This window comes from Pongo abelii, chromosome 2 (assembly GCF_028885655.2).
Source record: "Pongo abelii isolate AG06213 chromosome 2, NHGRI_mPonAbe1-v2.0_pri, whole genome shotgun sequence".
NCBI classification, from domain to species: Eukaryota; Metazoa; Chordata; class Mammalia; order Primates; family Hominidae; genus Pongo; species Pongo abelii.
In genome coordinates, this window is record NC_085928.1 from 157,871,820 (window position 1) to 157,896,633 (window position 24,814).

A 24,814-nucleotide genomic window follows, 5' to 3' on the forward strand; every position below is an offset into this window, starting at 1 on the left:
TCTATCCTGTTCCCCAAAGAGTTAAAACTAAGATATTCTAACTTACTAGCATTTTAAAGGCCACAGATTAACTTTATTCTTCACCACCTTTCCTACCCCTCTTCAGCTGTTGTTCCTAGAGTGAACACCCACACTGCCCATTCATCCACACTGCAACTCACAATTCTCCTTTAGGTTGTCCAACTCACTTTCTTTGCCTCCCTGACTGGCAGTCCTTCTATGGTATACATATTATTAATACCAACAGAAAGCATTACTTTTACAAAATGCCCAAGTATAATTGATTACACTTGGCTTGTTTCCATTAAAAAAAAGACAAGGCAATTGACTTTCACTTTTCTTCCAACTACATTCTTGCATAAATAAAGCTTTTCTTGGTAGCCCTCAGTATGAAGCGGAGCATGGTGCATATCTTCTATGGCTAGTCAACTCTTTGTTTCAATTGCTTCCAAGGCAAATACATTTGCCTTCAACATCTGCAAAGTTAAGCAATTAATGCAAGTGTCAGATAAATGACATCAAAATCAAGCCTCAGTTGAATACAAATGGACAAATACACAGAGTACATTTGATATTTAATAGAACGAATCTCAAAGATCACAAAATGATGAGTTCCGTTATTAGCAATGATTAACTCTGACATTGCAATTAACTTTTGTTTCACATGTATGTCACGGAAACATCTTTATATATGAGTATTTATTTACAGTTGTGTTAGGTATTAATGTCGTAGATTTTATCTCTTACTCTCTCTTCCTCCTCCTTCTATTTTTCTTCCTCCTCTCCTCCCTCTCTCTCTTGCTCTGTGAATTTCATAAAAAAGTTCTTACTTCTAATTTGCAGGGCCCAACACAAAATGAAAATGAGGGGCCCCTTGTTCAAAAAGCAGGAAACATACGCCATTGCATATGTTTAAATATAGATTTTTCCCTTTAAAATATCTATACTAATGTAAAAGGATAATGATGATAGATGAATACCACCATAAACTAAAAATTGCAAGAAATCTCACACTTTACTTCATAATAGGACATTATTTCTATTAGTATAAATATAAATGCTTATCAAATAAAATGACCTTAAGTAGAAGAGATCATGGGAAAATAACACCCCAACACAGAGAAGACAGACACAGACTGCTCTGGCACACAAGGAAGAGTGCAGCAGGGACTCTGCCCATGCATCCTTCCTTCCATCCCTTTCCCCTAGTCTAGAGAACTAGGGCTAAGGGCTCACTGCAATGCCATCCAGGAGGACTGGCTCTCTTAATGGGAAAAGAGAGGGCTGAGTCCCTGTGACTCTCTTGGGGATGACGACCAGACTGCCCAATTTCGGCTACTCTCTCCCTTCCTAGCCTATAGCATTCTGCTTGCAAACTTGGACCTCAGGTCTATATTCTCTGTAAGAGGGGACAGAGGAGGGTAAGGTAAATGCCAGGAGGGTGGGAAGAAGGAAATTGGCCTTGATGCAACCCAGGAAGCCATCTCTTCTGTTGCAGGTAGCTAGGCAGTACTCAGGTAGCAGAGAGAGAGAGATGGCATGAAGAGTTTCTGTGTGACAATAGGAGAGCTCATGGTTTTTGGCCCACACACTGCAGTAACTGAATTTCTCAGGCTCAGCTAGAGGGTATGGGGGTCTGTGGAAGGGGTATATTTTCAGAATAACAGTGGCAGAGTTACCTGGGTTAAGTCACAGCATGGCCTAAGTGAAAAAGTACTATATTGCTATGAGAACAAATGAATTATTCACCAAAAGATCTGTAAGAATTGGCTAATTTGTTATAAAAGCAACCGGGAGAAAAAAGTCTAGGAGTAGATATTGAGGATGCAGAAGCAGGGAGGGAAGATTATTAAACTTGTAGATATTGATTGATTTGAGTTTATTGATATGAAGACACTCTATTGTGCCTTGGGATTTAATCTCCTGGCAAAAACCAGGAGAACAAATGACTTATATTAGATATCAGCCAGATTTGGCACTTGGTTACTCGAATGCTCATTCAGTAGACTCAAGGATAGAGTAGCAATAATGACAGGAAAGGAAGCTATGCACCAGCTCCATATCCTTCTCTTCCTTCACTGTGACTAATGTAGCTGCTGCTGTTGCTGAATATATCTGATCCTCAAACAACAGTTAGCAACACTAAGCATGGAACCCACCTCCCAACCACCACCCCCAATATAGGGATGTCCCATGAAGAAACCAACCAACAGTACAATGTGGGCCTTATTAGTCCAACTAGTGTTTCATCCTTACTAGGACAGATGTGTGTTTGGCTATGGGTTTGCCTTCTCTCTTTTTAACACCATATCTGAGTAAAAGGCATAAAAGGCATTAAATTCCCAATGAGATAACCTTTGATTAAGAGTGGAGAAATGAGCAAGTAACCACAGGACCTACTAATTCAACCATATACCACATCATGATAGCCTCTTAAAGTCTCAGCTTGCAGCATCTGCAAGGTTGGGGCACCATCTTTCAAAATGTGAGGTAAAATTCCAACTACTGGCCATTATATGCTGTTGCATCCCAAGTAATTAGAATGCAATGATCTGAACACCAAACGGTGTCGAATTCTGCAGAACATATAGGGCAGAAAAAAAAAGAAAGAAACAAAAGCAGAGTTAACATAGTAGTGGTCCCTCTTACTGTGTCCGGAATTGGTGGGTTCTTGGTCTCACTGACTTCAAGAATGAGGCCGCAGACCCTCACTATCAGTGTTACAGTTCTTAAAGGTGGCGTGTCCAGAGTTTGTTCGTTCTGATGTTCAGTTTCTTCCTTCTAGTGGGTTCGTGGTCCCCCGGGCTCAGGAGCCAAGATGCAGACCTTCGAGGTGAGTGTTAACAGCTCTTAAGGCGGTGCATCTGGAGTTGTTCCTTCCTCCCGGTGAGGGGTTCATGGTCTGGCTGGCTTCAGGAGTGAAGCTGCAGACCTTCATGGTGTTACAGCTCATAAAGGCAGTGTGGACCCAAAAAGTGAGCAGTAGCAAGATTTATTGCAAAGAGCGAAAAAACAAAGCTTCCACAGACTGGAACAGGACCGAGCAGATTGCCACTGCTGGCTCGGGCAGCCTGCTTTTATTCTCTTATCTAGCCCCACCCTCATCCTGCTGATTGGCCCATTTTACAGAGAGCCGATTGGTCTGTTTTACAGAGAGCTGATTGGTCCGTTTTGACAGGGTGCTGATTGGTGCCTTTACAATCCCTGAGCTAGACATGAAAGTTCTCCACCTCTCCACTAGATTAGCTAGACACAGAGGGTCCGCACAAAAGTTCTTCACGTCTCCACTAGATTAGCTAGATACAGAGTGTCGATTGGTGCATTCACAAACCCTGCGCTAGACACGGTGCTGATTGGCGTGTTTACAAACCTTGAGCTAGATAGAGTGCCAATTGGTGTATTTACAATCCCTTAGCTAGACATAAACGTTCTCCAAGTCCCCACCAGACTCAGGAGCCCAGCTGGCTTCACCCAGTGGATCCCGCACTGGGGCCGCAGGTGGAGCTGCCTGCCAGTCCCACACCGTGCGCCCGCACTCCTCAGCCCTCTGGTGATCGATGGGACTGGGCGCCGTGGAGCAGGGGGTGGCGCTGGTCGGGGAGGCTCCGGCAGCGCAGGAGCCCACGGCCCGGGGGAGGCTCAGGCATGGCGGGCTGCAGGTCCCGAGCCCTGCCCCGCGGGGAGGCAGCTAAGGCCCGGCGAGAAGCCAAGCACAGCAGCTGCTGGGTCCAGGTGCTAAGCCCCTCACAGCCCAGGGCGGCGAGGCCGGTTGGCCGCTCCAAGTGCTGGGCTCGCGGAACCCACGCCCACCCGGAACTTGCGCTGGCACGCAAGCGCCGCGCGCAGCCGCGGTTCCCGCCAGCGCCTCTCCCTCTACACCTCCCTGCAAGGTGAGGAAGACGGCTCCGGCCTTTGCCAGCCTAGAAAGGGGCTCCCACAGTGCAGGGGCGGGCTGAAGGGCTCCTCAAGTGCGGCCAAAGTGGGAGCCCAGGCAGAGGAGGCGCCAAGAGCGAGCGAGGGCTGTGAGGGCTGCCAGCAGCTGTCACCTGTCATTACCATCACTCCTAGTGACCATTTTGGGTAAGGCGAGCTCTCTGTTCCTAAAATTTTAGATACTACTACATTAGAAGATCCAGTTCCCAGAATAGGAATGTTTCTTCCAGGAGGTGAAGTATGGATTTTAGTAAATATAAAGCTCAGGATATCACCTGGCCATTTTAGTCTCCAATGCTAGAAGACCAGCAGACAAACATTGCACTATACAGGCAGTGTAACTGATCCTGATTATCATGAAAAAACTACATTGATACCTCATAAAGGAGTCAAGAAGGTATATGTTTGGGCAGGGCGTGGTGGCTTACGGCTGGTGGGAGGCCGAGGCAGGCAGATCACGAGGTCAGGAGTTCGAGACCAACCTGGCTAACATGGTGAAACCCCATGTCTACTAAAAATACAAAAATTAGTTTAGCTAGGCATGGTGGCAGGAACCTGTAATCCCAGCTACATGGGAGGCTGAGGCAGGAGAATCGTTTGAATCCAGGAGGCGGAGGTTGCAGGGAGCCAAGATCATGCCATTGCACTCCACCGGGCAACAAGGCAAGACTCTGCCATCTCAAAAAAAAAAAAAAAAAAAAAAAAGGTAAAGGTATATGTTTAGAGGCTTAGACTCCTAAGGGATGACGACCTGGTTTACCCATTGGGCAAGCAACCTAGACTAGCAGAAGTGCTATCTGAGAGTGAGAGAAATAAAGATTGGGTTGTAAAGGAGTGAGATAATTAATAGAGTTTACAAATTCTGGCCTAGGGGCTGACTGCTGCTGTAGGCAAAACCACAACTTCACTTTTATGTTTGTTTCCTATTATTTTTAAGAATTTTTAATTTTTGAAACAACAGCTATCCAGACCTTGAGAGAATTAAAAAAAAAAAAAAAGAGAGAGAGCGAGAGGAAGAAAAAGAAATAACTAGACATCATCTTGAAGAGTCAGTGACCAAACATAGTGAAATTAAAGTGGAGCATAAGTGAATGAGAAGGATACAAGGGATGGACCACAGTAGACCCTGTCATGGTACTGCCAGTTTCCCCTTAGCACTTAGTGCTCTCATTCAGCTTCTTAAGGCAACACTGGGAAGCCATTAACAGTGTTGAGGAACATACTCAGCCACAACATGGGAAAGGCTGAGGTGCTGGGGAATTAATCCCCTCAAGAACATTCCTCAACCAATGATGGATGAGAGTTGAAGGATAAATGCCCCAGCTTTCTAGTCCCTCTGCTGGGGCAACTCTCAGAGATGAATTACAGTCTTTCAGAGGCCCCCATCAGGATTGAACTTTAGTAGACAAAAGCAGTAATCTGCTCACTAATGCACATTCATTTTTTTTCTTCACCTTGCTGACTCACTTTCCTACTCTCCTACCAATGTTTTCTTGAATAATATGTCAAACGAAATACTTTTACTCAAATCCTTGTCTCGGGATCTGTTTCTGGGGAAGTCAACTGGAGAAACTCTTGAGGAAGCATTAGGAGGACTATCAATCCACGTAAAAGGCAATTGAAAGATATGTATCAGAAAAAGTGTTATTTTTTTTCTTAGAGGAATTAAAAAATATATTTCTATTAATTGGACTATTAAGTATAGAAAAATGAATACAAAATGTTATATTAATTATATGAGTTAATTTTCAATATTTAAAGAAGTTTAAAGACAAGAGAAGAGGTTAATATAATATTTATTGAAAGGATCTAAACAAAGAGAAATATTAAATGTGTTCATAATAGGAAAGTTCTTTTATGGAAAAAAATTCATGTTTTGGTTAAATATCTGCTTTGCATCTTATTCTTTTGTCAAATCAGGAAAATTAATGATTTGGATAATTGTTGATAAAGTAGAAATTTTGGCATTAATCATTGACATAATGTGTTCTAAAAATCTCTTATAAAACATTTTTCTGTGTTACTAGCAACCAATATGTTGGACATAAAACAATACTGTGAATCAGAACCTATGAGATACTGTCTGGATAGAAAACTCACTATTAATCATCCTTCATTCATGATTTTTTTGTGGGACCTATACATGCAAAGTGTTTCTTTTTGGAGGCTTATGTTCTTCTAGGCTATAAAGCTGGTTTGCAGCATTTGTAGCATCCGCTCTAGGCTCAGGGTCTAAAAAGGAGTCCTCATACCCTAACCTCAAATACAGATCTTACCATCACCCTGATGCTAAGTCAGAAAGGATGCACCTGTTGAAGCACACATATAAGATGAAACAAACAAAAAAAGATCTGTAAGAATAAAAAAGTGTGGCATTAGGAAGTATTTGAGATAACATCACTGGAAGCAGACAAAGGCGATCCCTTGTACATGTAATTTTTTAAAATACTTTCACCTTTTGTTTTAGATTTGGGGGGTACATGTGCAGGTTTGTTATGTGGGTATAATGTGTGATGCTGAGGTTTGGGGTACAAATGATCCCATCCTTCAGGTGGTAAGCATAGCAGTTGATAGTTTTTCAACCTTTGTCCCCCTCCCTCCCTCCCTGTTCTAGTAGTCCCCAGTGTCTATTGTTGCCATCTTTATGTCTATGAGTACCCAAGGTTTAGCATCCACTTATAAGTGAGAACATGTGGTATTTGCTTTTCTGTTTCTGCATTAATTCACTTAGGATAATGGCCTCCAGCTGCATCCATGTTGCTGCATAGGACATAATTTCATTCTTTTTTAGGGCTGCATATTATTTTTACATTGAGAAAAAGGACAGAAATATTTCAAGATAACATAGAAGGCAACTTCTCTGAAAATAAAAATAATTGCATTTGTCAATTGAAAGAAAAAAATAAGTCCCAGAAAAATTTGATACATAAGTATTAACACCAAGACATACCCTGAAATCAAAAGTCATGAAATGGTTGTGCAGGATCTGGATTTTATGCCAAAACAAAACAAAACAAAAAAAAAACAACTCATGAAAAGGGCTTTGTATTAGTTTGCTAGGGTTGCCGTAACAAAATACACAGACTATGTGACTTAAATAACAGAAATTTATCTCACAGTATGGAGGCTGGAAGTCTAAGATAAAAGTGTCTGCAGGTTTGGTTTCTCTTGATGCCTCTCTCCTTGCCTTACTGATGGCCATCTTCTCTCTATGTCCTCATGAGGGCTTTTTTCTGTGAGTGTGCATCCTTGTTGTCGTCTTCTTATAAGGACACCAGTCTTATTGAATTAAGGGTCCCACCCATATGACCTCATTTAACCTTAATTTCCTCCTTAACAATGACATTGGGGGTTAGGGCTTTAACATGAATTTTGAAGTGGGCACAATTCAGTCCACAACAGGCAGTCAGGAAAGATATCCAATTTTCTATGAGAAGGTGACAGTAGGCTTGCTTCACATTACTGTAGCAACACTCAATGCTATGACGCAGCTGAGAAAAAAAAAAAAAGAAAGAAAAAAAGAAGGATGTTATCAATAATTTTATAAATGGGCAAGTTGTTTTCAAAGCATTCTTAAGGCCTTTTTAACTTGTGTATACTGAGGTAAATATTTTTCCTGAGCCCTCTTTAAAACAAAATTTAAGAATGAATTCCCCTGAGAAACCAATGGAAAATCATAGTTAAAATCCATAGACATGTAGAGACAGACATACGTAGTCACATAAGTAAAAGAACTGCATTTAAATAACTGTTAGGATTATAACTACAAACTAGAATGTATAAGAAACTCCAACATGGTTAAAAAATTGTTTACCATATATCTAAGGCTTAGAAAGGAATTCAGTGACAAATTCTCCTTCAAATTAAATTAGTACCCCAAAATTTACCCATGTACAATAATTCTTATTATAACACTAATCATGTACTTGTAACTAAAAAATATCCAAATGCCTCTCAATGGCAATAGCTATATAAGTTATAATGTATTCAAATAATGGAATACAATACAGCAATGAGAATAGATTACTATAAGTAACAATATAGGTAAATCTCACAAATAATAAGAGAAAAGCCAGACACAAAAGGTTGCATAGTATCTTATTTGATTTATATAAAACTTAAATAGGCAAAATTAATGCATGTGTTAGAGATCAATATAGGATGTAGTGTTTTAAAAAGTGGACACAGTGTGGGGTTTCTGGGGTGCTGGTTCTTTCTTTTTTTTAATCTGGATGCTGGTTACATGCGTGCACTCTTTCTGCAAAGATCTGTGTACTTTTATACATCTATGCTACACTTCAGAAAAGTTCAAAGAAATTATATTACTAAAGGCAGCCTTAAAACACCTGTTCAGTACATGTCAAATAAAATTTTTAACAGTCAAAAACCAGGCAAGGATCGGTAAAACTTAGTTACATAAGACTGGTAGCAATCATTTTAAACCCCATTTTTAAGTCTGAAGGAGATATTAGTTTAAGGGGTATACTCCATAACAGTTGCTTTTGGAGACCAGACATTGATTAAAACAAGAGATATTACAGTCTATTTTTTGTAATAAGTAAAGACAAGACATAAGGCTAAAATTATTGAGGACAGAGGATATGGGGGAAAGGAGCCACACGAGAGGAAACCTGAGTCCTTGAAAGATTAAAACATTCCTGGAAAGCAGTGATTCGGAAGACCTCTTGCAGATTGATAATCAAAGAGGCCATTGGGGGAATTTGAGAGGGAAAATTTCAGCTGAAGGAATTAACTTCATGACACATTTGCGACTTAAATGTTTTGCTCACATCCCAGGTCCGATCAAACACTAAAATCTGTTTTTTTCTACATTTTAAAAATCTTTGTAATCTGCTGCTTCTTTATGACCATAGTGTCTTTACCTTGGTCCAGGGCAATTGCACTTGCATTACTGCACACTTTTTTCTTTGGCCTCATGCTCTTTCAAGATCTTTTCCATGGTAAATCAAAATGTTTCTGAAACCTGACCATATTAAAGTTTACCTGAGCCCTGTGCTCCTAGAAAATAGATACAATTAAGGAGCCCTCTCACACTTTTGTATTCTAGAATATGGCTTACTGCAAAGAATCACCCTTCCTCTTGTAACTTAGATACAACTCACAGCTACTCCCTTTGTTTACCTATGACAACAGGACACACAGATATTTAGAGTCTCCAAATTCCGATTCTTTTCCTCATATGTGATTAGCTGAACTTTTTGTACTTACTGACTAATCTGAACAAAATGCCTCCTAACATCTCTAGTTAAGCTTCTCTCCTTCTCCCAGGTCCATAAGTTTTGACCCGTCATTAGCATAAGCCAGCACAGAAACTGTCCGTAATAGTCCCTCCTAGTAGTAGACTGACCTCAGGGTAAAACATTCTCTCATCTGCTATCCATTCATGCCCTTTCCATCCGTTCATCTCATTTTCCCACACTTGTTTTTTTTTTCTATCCTTGTTCACTACCACCTATAAAAGAAAAGTGTTTATTGCAGCACTATTCACAATAGCAAAGACTTGGAACCAACCTAAATGTCCAACAATGATAGACTGGATTAAGAAAATGTGGCATATATACACCATGGAATACTATGCAGCCATAAAAAATGATGAGTTCATGTCCTTTGTAGGGACATGGATGAAATTGGAAATCATCATTCTCAGTAAACTATTGCAAGGACAAAAAACCAAACACCGCATGTTCTCACTCATAGATGGGAATTGAACAATGAGAACACATGGACACAGGAAGGGGAACATCACACTCTGGGGACTGTTGTGGGGTGGGGGGAGGGGGGATGGATAGCATTAGGAGATATACCTAATGCTAAATGATGAGTTAATGGGTGCAGCACACCAGCATGGCACATGTGTACATATGTAACTAACCTGCACATTGTACACATGTACCCTAAAACTTAAAGTATAATAATAAAAAAAAAAAAGAAAAAAAAAAAAGAAAAGTGTTTTTGGCTGGGCACGGTGGCCCACGCCTATAATCCCAGCACTTTGGGAGGCTGAGGCAGGCGGATCATGAGGTCAGGAGATCGAGACCATCCTGGCGAACACGGTGAAACCCCGTCTCTACTAAAAATACAAAAAAAAAAAAAAAATTAGCCGGACATGGTGGCAGGCACCTGTAGTCCCAGCTACTTGGGAGGCTGAGGCAGGAGAATGGCGTGAACCTGGGAGGCAGAGCTTGCAGTGAGCCGAGATCGCACCACTGCACTCCAGCCTGGGAGACAGAGCAAGACTCTGTCTCAAAAAAAAAAAAAAGAAAAAAAAGGAAAGTGTTTTTTTCTGCCTGAACTTTGAAACATTTGCAGATGTCATTGTTAGAGCATCCTTCTTATTTCAATAATCTCTTTGCTCTTATTGAAATAGTCTACCTTCTCTTATTATAATAATCTTTTTCAATAAGGTTACCTAAATCTGGATTAGACACATCAAAACCTAATCATACCATCTCCCTATTTGAAACCTAATTGTCTTTTTACTGTTTTTAAAATAAAGTTCAAATTCCTTTGTTTCCCAGGCCCTTCATGGGTAAATTTATCCCATGGCTATTTACATTTAATCCTGTCTCTTTCCACTCCTAAACCACCTCCCTTGCTATTTCCCTTTATCAAGCCCTTCTGTATGTCTTTTCAGTTACTTAATTTATGTTTTCTTTGGAAGGTAGACTTTTCAACTCTCTGTCTCCTTGCTTTGCCTCAGCCTTTCTGGTTTTACTTATCTCTCAGGCCTCAGATTTGGTGCTCCCTCATCCAGGAGACCTTCTGTGACCCAACATTTAAGGGCTTGATGTTCTTTTAAATTCTTTTAAAAACTTTTTGTACTCTTCCTCTCATTGTAACTTCTTCTTTAATAATCTTCTCTATTATGAGACTCTCTAAGAAGAAAGAGACTATGTGCTTTTTATTGTTGCATCAATAGTATCTATCACATAGAGGACACTCAATTATATCTGTACAATTGTATTAATGGAATGAAAGAATGAGTTGATTGCTTAGACACAGGAGAAGCAGAGTTCAAAATCTTGAATCTGCCATCAGCAAAGAACAGTTTATTAGTATTAGTTTGGTTACAAGTATCAAAAACTGAACTGAACTACTTTAGGCAGAAAAAGGTGATGCTACTGATGTCATAAGAAAATTAAGGTAAGGGACATGTGAATTAGTTAAAGCTCTCTCAATTTCAGGAAACTCAACTTTAGTTAAAACTTTCTGGGCTGGATTTAGCTTTAAGGTGAAACTTAAATGAAGAGTCCAAGTGCTGATTCATAATCTGGTCTCTCATTATCTCCAGTTTTTCTCAGTTCTCTTCTGTGTGAAAGTCTCAATCTCAAGCCCCGTTGGGTGATAAGATGAGGGGAATGGAGCTTCCCCTCCTCCCAACTTCTCCAAAATCAACTTCCAGAGCAGTCTTTGTTGTTGTTGTTTTCTAGTGGTTTATATAAAAGTTCTGAAACCTATTATGAGGTAACTGAACTAAGTCACGTGTGCTCTCTGAACCAATCACTGTCATGCACAGAATGTAATTCCCTTTTTGGCCTAAACTTATGTTGCATACTCATCCCTGCATATGGAGGTGAAGCCATGATCAAACCTCAAAATTGAGAGTGGGAGAAAGCTAAATCTCCATCCTAACATTGATGCTGCTGCTAGATTAGCACCAAAAGCAGCAGAGGCAAAGGACAAATGATCCCTACAGGAGATGATAGAGATGAACTAGGGACAAATAAGCCAGGAGCCCTAATGCCCTCAGGCCATGCCCTCCCCGCCTGTACCACACTCTGCACTGTTACTTTCACCACAGAGCTAAGCTATGGCTCATAGTTCACTTTCCTTCTTTCTACTTCACCAAATGTGACTACACATTAATATTTTAACACTTGAAAATGTATTAAACGTTCATTTTCTTTTCGACAATAAATAGCGAATGTTTTATTGCATTTCTAAATGGACAATGTAAAAAATATGTTGCTATAGTAGTTACAGGATAACCATAGGACACAAATGCCCATATCCAATTAGTGTGCCATTAAACACTTGTCACACATGGCAACAATACTAATCAAACTTATTATCCTAGAGAAAATATAAAAACTAAGAGGTAATTAAAATGTCCCAATACATAGTAGGGAAAATCTACCACATTAAATTCTCTGTAATGCCAAATATATGACCCTGAAAAAATCAGAGAAAGTAATAGAATTCTTCAAATAATACATGGTGCTTTTGGTACAATTTTTCAAAGTTGCTATGTTTTCTGTTCAAACCATATTTAATCCTGAGTTTATGGAACTCTTTTCCCTATCTTTCTGTATCTGTCCAAGTGCATGAAAGAATTCTCTGTAAGTAGATTTTAACTGCAATTAACAGCAAATTAATCCTTCCTTCTAGATAATCCACATTGCCTCATCAAACCAGAAAACAATTCAAACCTGGCCTCCTTGTAAGTGGAAGCCACATTTTAAGAACTTATTGTGAAGAACTGGAAAGCCTCCAATAGGTGAGTGTAACTAAGGTAATTTGAATATGGGTGAATACAGGAACAATTCCCAGGCTCTGTTACTCTCTTTGTTGAAACCCATTCTTTTGGAAAATCATTTTCTTTAGCCATTGGACAACAAAATGCATTGTCAAGAAATTTTATAGCAATAATTATAAAAGATGTCCATTTGAACCCATTGAGGTCTCACTGATTTTATAACACCCAGCAGACCTCCCTGCAGGAGAACACTATATTTATGTGAGCAATATATGCGAGAATTGAGATCATAAAATTAAATGACCACATAGAACTGTCATTTATATGATGAGCGCCTACATATGTGAAGGCTGGTTTATTTTGCAGTGTCGGGTTGCGTTAAATGGTCCACTCTCAGTAAATGTTTTTAATCACGCATTTCTTCACTCTTTCTGCAGTATTACACTTGAAGGACTGGTAAGCAGTTTGCTATGAAATGCTAAATGGTTACTGGCACTGCTATTCTGACAGAAGAGCTCACTAAAATAGAAGTACAGTACATATTGTATGCAATTGTTTTATGAGAGACATTATGGTTACTAGAATAACATTTCACCATTACCAACTGCTGAGAGAAAAGTCATTAAGATATTTGGCAAGCCAGTGCAATTTTTCAACAGAACTATAGTATAAGACCTTCAAACAGCTTTCATAGAGAGAGGCTGGCTGTCTCACAAGAAAAAAAAAGAAATCAAGTCTGAAGTCTTCTATGTTGTTTTATTTATAGTTGTTTATTTTCAAAGTCCATTGAAAAAGTTACAAGATATGTCAGGTATGTCAGGAGAAACATAGTAAATGCTTATGTGCAATATATGTGTATTTTGCTTACAAGTATTTTCTGTATATGTGCATGTTTAGTGTGTGTGTATGTAAAAGATTAATCTCTTGTGATAAATCTTACAACAACTTTAGTGTGTTAAAACTCACCTTTTCCCAGGGAATTGCCTTTGTTCAGAAATTATTGTGTATACTTTTAACAGTTAATTTCTTGTTGTTGTTGTTTTTTTTAATAACAAGACATTCATGGATGGGGCTGGGGTGAGAATACGGATTAGTCTGAAGGCACTTCATCCAAATAAAGGAAAATAAAATAAGCAGCTTGCTGTGGACATTTAACATTTCCTACCATGTATTGGTGGTTAAAAAAAAAAAAAAAAAAAAGGAAGTCATGATAACAGCTTTATAAATGTTTTGCAAATATATATACCCAAAATATATATACACACATTTGTGTGTATGTATTTGTGTACATATTATGTATATGTATAAAATATCTGCACAGTAGATAACTTTTTGATTGCTAAACCAACAAATCTTGCCACTTGCTCCTGCCAATGCTACTTTCTTATGCTACTTCTTTATACCTCATTTCATCAAGAAAAAATACCAGCATTCACCAAAAGCAAATATACTTTGGACTGTCTCTAAAACAACAAACATATAACCAAATTGGAATTATTTAGTCAGGTACATGAATATATATGAATAATCGTGAAGGCAAAACTAAGCTACCTTTCTCATCACTGCTGTGGTCCCTTCAGTAAATGGCATACAATCTTAAACGGAGCTCCTAATCAGTAACTATTAACTGGATGAATATTCAGAAAAAAGATGCTGGGGATGTAATAAATAATAGTGTTTAATAGATATTTTAAATTACCCAGAAAACGGAATTCTATTTCTGTATATTCAGGACTTTTGACTCCATATAGAGAGGCCCTGAGTTTCTTACAGAAGTTGTAAAGGAAAAATAAAAGCTATGCAGTCAATTCAGTTAAAAAAAATCAACCCAGTTGAATTGAGCAAATTTTTTATTATTTGGTGGTACATATAGAAAAATCCAAAGTAGGAGCTAAATGATGAAAACTCGTGAACACAAGGGAACAACAGACACTGGGGCCTCCTTGAGGGTGGAGGGTGGGAGGAGAGAAAGGAGCAGAAAAAATCGTTATGGGGTACCAGGTTTAGTACCTGTGTGATGAAATAATCTGTGCAACAACCCCCCATGACAGGAGTTTACTTGTATAACAAACCTGCACATGTATCCCTGAACCTAACATGAAAGTTTAAAAAAAGAAACATCCAAATTATATATAACTTGTAGAATCATGATGTTTAATTACATAGCTCAGCATAGCTAGATCTTATTTCTATTGAGGTCTCTATGACTCATTTTACAAAAGCCAGTTTTTATCTCTCCAGTTACTGATAATAAAATTCATCAGTATCATTAAAATAAATGTAGATATCACCCTTTTTTTTACACAATTTTGGACAGCACCAAGGTGACAAGGAAGATATAGTTCTAGATGGAGGTGATTTTTCCTAACAAGGAAATGAAGTAAACCCTTAACTGCTGATCTTTCAATAATCTCCTTTTCATTCATGCACTTTGTTTCAAATAAATTATTATAGTGTCTTATACAGATGGTATAATTAACCTACTTTATTTAAAATTAACAAGTTTCTTTACCTACTCTGCTGTATCCCATCATAGCTACATTTCTTCCCAATGGAAACCAAAATGGCCTGATATAGTCACTGACTTTCTATACCTAGAGATTTCGATGTGGTAGAAAGAAGGGGGAAGAGACTGGAAGAGCTGAAGTATCCTTTGGTTCTACTTCTCCCTTTGTACCCAGATCGAACCCAGATCCAATCACAAATCAGCCTGTAAAAATTCTAAAACCTGTACACACTGTAAAGCCCATTCCACTATGCCATGCGGAAGCAGAAAGGAGTTAACTCCACTCTACCGTGAAAGCTCTAGCACCATTTCACTTTTTCTTTTTTGCTTTTTTTGTTCTTTCTTTTCTTTCTTCTTTCTTTGTTTCTTTCTTTCTTTCACTTTTTCTTTCTTCTTTCTCTTTGTTCCTTTCTTTCACTTTTTTTCTTTCTTTCCTTTTTCTCCTTTCTTTCTTTGTCTGTCTTTCTTTTTCTTTGCTTTCTTTCTTTCACTAGCATCTCCTAGCATTATAAGTGGTATGTGGCAAGTTGTATTTGAATGAATTAATAAATGAATGAATATACAGATGAATAAATTAATAATGGAGTAAACGAGTGAGTAGTTTGAATTACTGTCCATAATACATTTCCTATATTAAGCACATAAACTTAATTACCTTGCAATGGAAAATATTTATAAGAATATTATTATATATATTTCCATATATAGGTATTGAAGGTGTTATTCATATTTGATAAGAAAAAATTAGCGTAGCACAGAAAACTTTTAAGAATTCAGTGCAAAAGGCATTGCCTTTGCCAAACTATAAGGATTTTTTTTTCTAGTGGAGTGGCTGACACCTTAAAAATGCTGAGCAGCAACCCTTGTAAAACAATTTTAACAAAATAGACACTTCAGTTTAAAGAGAGCTATAAAAATCTTCCCGGTAAACAAAAGTCTTATTTTTTTAAAGTTTTTCAAGGCTGTGACCCTGGGGAAAGCTTAATTAAACTCAATGAAGAAAAAAAAATTAAATCATAAAAGTTGAATAAGTCAAAATATAAAATATTCAATTATTATAAACCCCACAAAATAAACCCCACAAAATAAATCCTGTGGGGTTTATTTTGTAAATATTTTATCCACAGTCTATACTCAGCTTCTTCTTCCCATCTTTTAAGGACCATCTGGGGAATAAACCCATATTTCCCCACTCAGTTGCTTGACTTCCTTTTAGTCTTCTTATAATTTATTAAATGATGTTTTTTAAAACATAAGTACTTCAAGTTTTCCTTCTTGCTGCTTTGTGTTTTGTTCCTTTCACCCACAAAATTGCCGCAATTAGTGATATAAAAAGGATCCATTAGGGCATCAGCCCATCCTTTGGGGTTTTAGCTATAATTGTTTCTTTCATGGAAGTGCCTCCAGTCCTGCCTCAAATACACTGTATTGAATGTCCCAAAATGACATAACTCTCTTAAGATAGAGGAGATTTTGTTTCATTCAATGTTCAGAAACCCCCAGAAGTGTTTCTCATTCATGTTACAATTTTTAAAATAATAATGTAGCCATCAAAGTTTATCTCATTACTTTTCTACTATGTACCTGTTCATAAAATGTGAGCCCAGGGTGAATATTGAATGAAGTTCAAAATGCTTTAAATATGAATAAGCCTGTAAGAATTGAGTTTATGTTGAAATAAATGGCCTAAAGTTCAGATATGTAATAAAACTATATCACTGTTTTTTAAATCAACATAATTGGTAGCCATTCACCATATTACTATGATTTTTCCATCCCAACAACAGACTACATGGTTTTTCTAGTAAATCCAAGTTATCAGAAAGTGTTAGTCTCTGATACATCTTTTTATTTTAAACATAAGCATATTTCTTTTACTATAAAGGCTAACTTAAAATTATGGGAATTTTTTTTATTAACTAAGCCATACTTTACAGGTCAACAATAGCATGTTATTTAAGTTACAACTTGCTTTCAAATTTATATTTTGGATAACTTATGATTATCACATATTTAATTTATTTAAGTAGGAGGAAAAATAATAATTATAATTGCACATTTTATTCTACAGTATATCTTGATGTAAATTGATCATATTCATACCTGCCAGTCATATTTTGAATAGTCTTTCTATATGTGGGAAAATTCTCACATTGGGTGTCTTCTCCCCAGTATGGAAGGCAGAGCCAAAATTCTCTAATTCTCCAGCAATTATTGCTCAGAAATATGACCTCAGCTACAACAATCACAATAACGTAGAGAAGACGGTTTTGGACATTATCAACATGATGCCAGACACTACACAGACTTTCTATTTTATTGGTGTAGTTGCAGCAAAGTAGCACTCCTAGAAAAGAAGTAACATCCATGCTGTCGTAGTCATAGTTTCAGAAAAATCTCATAGCTCATCTTTGCTTCTCTGTGGTGGCTGTGGCGCCAGGGAGGTTCCCTCATCAGGCCATAACAGCCTGGTTATGAGCATTGCTCCTGGCAATTAGTTTTAAATCTTCATCTTTCTAGTCATTCTGAAGATGCTCTAAGCAACCTAATCTTTTCTAATAAACTCTTGTTTTTTGTTTAAATCTGCAAGTGTAGATTCTGGTGCTTGCAACTAAGAGGTCTAACTGATATACAAGGTTCTCATTATGTTCGTAAGACCATCAAGGTTGGGACATTTTTTAGTGCTCTATGATTATAAGATTGGAAGAAAAATGAAGTAATATTCAGTAAGTAAATAAAATTTTCTGAAAGTTTTTGAAACCTAACTTATGATCTAATTTAATAAGCTATAGAATGGCCTGGTAAATCAGTAAAAGCCATAGAAAATACTTAAGAAATAATTCAAAATTAATGGTATAATTAGGGATAGACACATGATTTTAAAAATTGTATTAAATTTCAAATTGCATTTACTCAGGAGTGCATTGGAAAATTTGTTTATCCTCACTGTCTAGAATACAATTACTAGAATCCTTTGCCCAACAATACTGAGTAAATGTAAAGTGGGAAAAAAAGAAGAAATAATTTTAAAATATCAACAAGGTGGAAGTCTTGAAAAGGCAAATAACACATAAAAATGACCTCAGGGGGTATGCTATAGTTTTCTTTTTATTAAAAAAAATCAATATTTAGTACTCATTTAAAGGAATAAAAGTGACAAGCAAGAGTGACAAGGAAAAGTGTTCTGAAGAGTGACTCTGAATTATGAAATAGTATTTCATATGACAGGGTAGTAAAAGTAGAATACTAATTTGGTGCAACTAATTCATCCATTTTTAATTTACACTCTGCACTGTGTCATTCATTCACTAATGCTCAAAATATATAGATGCCTGATATAGTTCTTATTCATCAGGGCAACTCTTGACACTAAAACAGTAATGTAAATGTCCCCGAAGCAATAGACTATTACCAAATTGATTTATGTGCCATCTCTAGGATACTTTTAAATTCATGGCCTATCACATGAGTACCATACAAAATTCAACTCAGAATTCAAAATTTAGCTGAGAAAGGACATCTCAGTTACAAACATCATTGCCAGTTAACATTTGAAAAATGGGAAAATATTTAACAGAGAGAACCACAGTTAATTGAATATTTACCCTACCCCAAATATAATGTTACTAAATGGCTGCAAGGGATATCACAATAAAAGAAAAAAATAAATAAATAAGCTGTGCTCTGAATTTGGGCACTCACATGAGCTAATATACTATTCAAATTAAATAAACTAAAATGGGACTATTTTTCTAAAATCTGTTAGTTGATTTTGCCATTATTAAATTACAGACTTTGTTCTTCAAATACTCCAAGATGGAAGATTCACAGATATAGTTTGAATACAAGGCTCTTAAAAATGACAATATGAAAAAACAATATTTATCTGTTTGATAAACTAATAAGGATATCATAATATGAGATATTACTCTCTATATGTTCTATTATATTTAATGTTAATATACATTTGTGGGCAGTGATATGGTTTGGCTGTGTCCTCACACAAATCTCATCTTGAATCGTAGTTTCCTTAATCTCCACATGTCGAGGAAGGGACCAGGTGGAGATAATTGAATCAGGGGGTGGTTTCTCCCATCCTTTTCTGGTGATAGTGAGTTAGTTCTCACAAGATCTGATACTTTTATAAGGGGCTTCCTCCTTCTCTGAGCACTGATTCTTCTCTTTCCTGCGGCCATGTGAAGAAGGACATGTTTGCTTTCCCTTCTACCATGATTGTAAGCCTTCTGGGGCCTCGCCACCCATGCTGAACTGTGATCCAATTAAATCTTTTCCTTTTTTAAATTTTCTTAGGTATGTCTTTATTAGCCTGAGAATGGACTAATACAGGGAGACACTATGTTGAGATATTAACTGGTGTGCTTTCCCCATTCTTTACTCACAGACTCTCTTGTTTTTACTCTAAAAGAATCTTTTAACCTCCTTTCACCACCCTCCACCATCATCCATAGCAGTTAGACTTGAAGGATACAGCATGGTTAAGCTGTATTATTGAAAGAAGTGTGGACAAATGGTTAAAAATGCACTCTTGAGCCAGACACTTTGAGTTCAAATGCCAGCTTTGTAAGTTGATAATCAGATAATTTTGAGCAAGTTATTTAATTTTTCCATGCCTCAGTCTCCTCAAACACAAAATAGGATTGTTGTATGGCTTATGTGAGTTTATATGCATAAATTGCTTAGAATAGTGCCTGCTACACAGTAAGCATTAAATGTTCATTGTTATTAGTTGTTACTATGCTCAGAATTCATTGATGCAAGTATCTAAACAGATCGAGCTACTTATAGTTTTAACCATTCCAAAAGACTAGATCAAAAGATACCAGGCACAGAAGAACAAGTGTAGAGTTGATAATCATACAAGCAGCATGGGAATATGAAAGTGCCAGAGCAAGCACCTCCCACTGCGAGCTCCTGAGAGAAAGGTAGAAGTCAGGGAAGACTGAAATCCAAAGTCAGCTCATTTGTGGCAATCACCCAATTTGGCCAAATGTTTACCTGTTCTTTGAGATTCCATCTAGGTCTCTGGTCTATACCCCAACCCCAATATTGACAAATGCACCCAGCAAACTAGGACTTTTGTATAATCCTCCTGAGAGAATGAGGAAAACTTGGAGTGACAAGGTAGTGCCACACAGGGAAAGCCTTGCCCTGCACCAGGATAATTCTAAAGGAACATATTTATTGCCAAATATTTATTGAATTTCTATTAGATTTCTACTAGATATTTTCACAAACATATTTTTCTACTACATATAGTTTCTACTAAGTTTCTACTAGATTTTCCCACATGCATTATTTTACTAACATCCTCTGAAAATCAGGAGTACCATAATACTTCAATTCTTCTTTTCTTAATGTAATGGTGAAGTCTACCAAAGATATAAAGATATATATTTTTAAAATGAGTATAGAATGTTAGGCTTTCTGTAATGAAACAGGGCATTCGAGCATATAAAAGGATCCCTGCAATTAGAATCAGAAGACCTACATTTGAATGGGCCCTGCTACCTGGTAGCTAGATGATCTTGTCAAGTCACATAGCCATTTCAGACCTCAATCTCCTCATCTGTAAAATGAGAAACACTGCATTTGTGACCTTACAGAATTGTTTTAAGAACCCAATGACATAATAAATATGAAAGCATTTTAAAAACTGTACAGTGCTCTATAATTATCAGGCATAAATCTGCAACAATGTGTCAGCTGCTTTCTTCTAAATGTCCCACAACAACCTCAATATAAACTCATTCTCTCCTGAGAAATGCACACTTTTATGCAGGAAGATAGCTTTAACTTTGGCAGTAGTAACAAGTAATTGTTTTTCTTGGAATTCATTATTACTTTCTATAGAAAACCTTGTTTATAATGTTTCATGATTGAAATGACTCATTCCAAAGTTCCTTAATGAAATAATTGGTAAAGGTAATGAAAAATAGTTTATGTGACTTACTTTGCTGTGTTTTTTAGTTCAAGACAGAAAAAGATAACTTTAAAAATAAAAGGGTAGTCTTCTAAGATCCTAAAGAAAAGAGGCCATACACATACTTAACCCTTGTTTTGTGTGGAAAACCACAGTTTTCCCGAGTCCCCAATAAGGGGACAATGAGTACCCAAATTAAAATCATAGAAATGGATGCCAATATATATTTGTTGTATTGAAAAGCTTAAAGGTAGGAAAATAATAGCTATGTTCCTGTCTTATGTCCTGATAATGACAGTAGTAGTGATACTGGCTAATCAAAAAGGTCAAATCAATTCAAAAGAGCAACCCTAGAGAAGTTTTGCATGTTTAACTTAATTTCATTATGTGATTGATATTTATTAGAGTCAAATCCTGAGTAGTCAAGAATTGATTATCTAGTTTGTAAATTATCTAGGGATTTTTTAGGGTCTCTCTTGCTGCCTCCATCTCCTAAGTTTTGGTCATTTCACTGTCAATTAGCCTCCCTGCTGAATGGTGGGTAGAGAAAGTAAAAAAGAAACACAAAATGTGCTATATCATGGCTTAGCAATCCTGACAAAGGCTCATGAGAGATAATTTGGAAGAATTCAGCATGGGTTATTTGTAGATTTCTATATTTAATTATATTTGTGTTCTTCCTTAATTTATCTCATTTAATTAATAACATTTTATTTCCCTTACTGACAAATGGTAACTCTAAAGGGCCAACTCAAGTGTATTTCAAATTCCATGAAGACATTTATCTGAAAGCAAATTAATGATACTTTAAAACATCTTATTTTGCATGGTTTTTTTTTAATTTTGTAATAACAATACATTTTTAAATTATAGACCACATTTAAGGATTTAAAATGTATGTAAGTGGTGTATAATTCTTCACATTCTATAATTCACTCTTTTACTTGATTTTTAAAAAGATTTATCCATGTTAACACACACACTTTATTTATTTTGAAATCCAAATATTATTCTGTTAGATGAATGTACAATATTTATCTGTTTTCTAATGGATGTACATTTTACCTGCTCCATTTTCTATGATTTTAAATTATTCTGCAACTCTCCTTACTAATTTATATGAGCATTTTTTCATGGGGAACATGCAGGGGTAAAATTTCTTTGTCCTGAGGTACATCAGCTACTATATACCAAACTAATATCCAGAGAATCTGAACTATTTAACACTCCTGATAGGAGTATCTGAGAGTTTCTGTTTCTCTAACACTTGTTATTGTCAGATCATTTTTCAGTTTCATTTTTCTGTTTCAGTTTTGTTTTTCAGTTTCAGTTTTGTTTTTCAGTTTCAGTTTTGCCGGTGACAGGTGTAAAAGTTCTTTTGTGGTCTTAATTTGCTTCCCTTGATTACTAATATAGTTGAGCATGTTTTTGCTCATTTATTGGCCATTTTTTTTTCTCCTGTGAATTACCTATTCATATCCCTTGGATGTTTTCATTGGCAGTCGATACTTCTGTTTGTTACTCACATGGGCTGCAAATGTCTTCTCTCAGTATGTGACTAGTTTTTCACTTTGTCTATAGCTTCTTTTGTGCAAAAAGTTTAACTTATTGTGTTGCAAATATATCACAATCTTCCTTTCTTTCTTTCTCTCTCTCTCTGTCTGTCTTTCTTTCTTTTTCTTTTTTTTTTTGGCAGAGTCTCACTCTGTCACCCAGGCTGGAGTGCAGTGGCGGATCTGGGTTCACTGCAAGCTCCACCTCACGGGTTCACGCCATTCTCCTGCCTCAGCCTCCCCAGTAGCTGGGACTACAGGCGCCCGCCACCACACCCGGCTAATTTTTTTGTATTTTTCAGTAGAGACGGGGTTTCACCGTGTTAGCCGGGATGGTCTCGATCTCCTGACCTCGTGATCCACCCGCCTCGGCCTCCCAAAGTGCTGTGTTTTCTTTCATAATTTGTGTTTTTTTGTATCTGGAGTAAATAAATCCTTTCTTATCTGAAGGACATAAAGATGTTACTCTTTATCTTACTCAAAAAGTTTTAAAGGACCTAATTTAACTTTTTCCATATGGATAAACAATTATTCCAACACCGTTTACCTAACAGTTCATCTTTTTTCCTCATTTATTTGTAATGCTATGTCTGTCATACATTATTGTCATATATGAATGAATCGGTTTCTGGGCTTATTATATTCTGTTGCTCTATTTATTAATCCTGTACTGATATCTTTATTATTCATTTATTAAAATTTTTGTTATATGTTAGGTCAAGTTTATTATCCCAGTTGTTCAAATCGTCATAGTGGCTTTTGGCCATGTGATCTTGCATTTGTAGTTTTCGAGTTCCACAAAAACCCCCTAAAGATTTCTTTATGTAAATTGTATTAGATTTTGAGATTAATCTGTGGTGCATCATCAAAATTTTCCCAACAAACAATCATATGAACGTAACTTTCCATTTATTCAGGTTTTTAAAAATCATCTCCAGTAATTTTTCACCTATAGTCTAACATTCTGTATAACTTTTTCTACTTTATAGAACGTATTTTTATTGATTGATTTTTGTTAATTATTGGTGTATTCATTATCAGGAATGATACTGATTTTTGTATGCTGGTGAGTTTTAATAATCTGTCCACAGAATCGCTTAAATTTCCAACGTAGGTAATCATATAATTAACAAATAAGGAGAGTTTTATCTCTTCCTTTGCGATTATTATTATTTCCCAGATTTATTTCCTTTTCTTTCTTACTATAATCATTTTTGAACATTGTGTTGACCATTACCTATTAGAAACCATGAGATTAGGCATCTTTTTCTTATTCCAGACTATGTTAGTCTGTTCTCACACTGATATAAAAAAACTACCCGAGACTGAGTAATTTAGAAAAGAAAGAGGTTTAACTGACTCACAGTTCTGCATGGCTGGGGAGGCCTCAGGAAACTTACAATTGTGACAGAAGACAAAGGAGAGTTAAGGCACCTTCATCACAAGGCGGCAGGAAGAAGAAGTGCCAAGTGAAAGGGGAAGAGCCCCTTATAAAACCATCAGATCTTGTGAGAACTCACTCACTATCATGAGAACAGCATGGGGGAAACTGCCCCCATGATTCAATTACCTCTACCTGTTCTCTCCCTTGACATATGGAGAATATGGGGATTATAATTCAAGATGAGATTTGGGTGGGGACACAAAGTCTAACCATATCACTGACTTAATGGAAATGCTTATCATTTTCTTTTGATAGGTAACTTCAATAAAACTAGGAAAAATCTTTTTTATTGATAGTTTTCTTGCAATTTAAAAAAAAATATCATGAATGAATTTTAGAATTTGCTAAAGGAGTTTTCAGCATTTATCTTCATATGGTATATTTTATTTGACTTGTTAATATGATATTTTGGAGTAATAGATTTTCTGAAGTTAAACTATTTTGTGTTCCAGTATTATAATTAGTTATGGTGTATTGATTGACTAATAGATAAATTTGGTTTGATAGTAGTTTAGTAAGATGGTATCTTCAGATTTTTTGCATGCATTTGTATCAATATGTCTATTTTTAAAATATTCTCCTAATTACTATAGTATATCTAAACATTAGTCTAGTAGTGTCTGTGCTTTTGCTGTTCTCCAAAATGATAGGTATAAAATAAACATGTCTGGCTCCCTCGAAAGCTTGGTAAAACTTATCTTCTCACTTTAGTTTCTTTTGGGGTGGTTTTGTTCACCTTCTAGTCATGAGGTTGTGACTATGCCTATTCTGTATCTCAGCAGGAGCTATAAGCAACTCTAGGACTTCAAGTAGCAACCTCATTTTGGTCACCTTTCTTGAGGGTATATTTTAGATCCTGGAAACTTCTGCCTACTGAGAACTGGAAGTTAGGAAGGCGATATCATCATCTGCTCACAACTTTTCATTTCTTTTCTGTTAG

The 24,814-nt window shown here is 36.7% G+C and overlaps 1 long non-coding RNA gene across 1 annotated transcript in view; it reads left to right on the plus strand.

Annotated features, from left to right (window-relative positions):
* The first annotated feature begins 4,359 nt into the window (after positions 1–4,359).
* The window catches only part of LOC134761038 (uncharacterized), a 57,279-nt gene continuing 36,824 nt past the window's right edge, over positions 4,360–24,814 (plus strand). The window contains exons 1-2 of the long non-coding RNA XR_010139261.1: positions 4,360–4,639; positions 12,343–12,451. This is a non-coding gene — a long non-coding RNA (uncharacterized LOC134761038). The remainder of the gene's footprint in view (positions 4,640–12,342; positions 12,452–24,814) is intronic.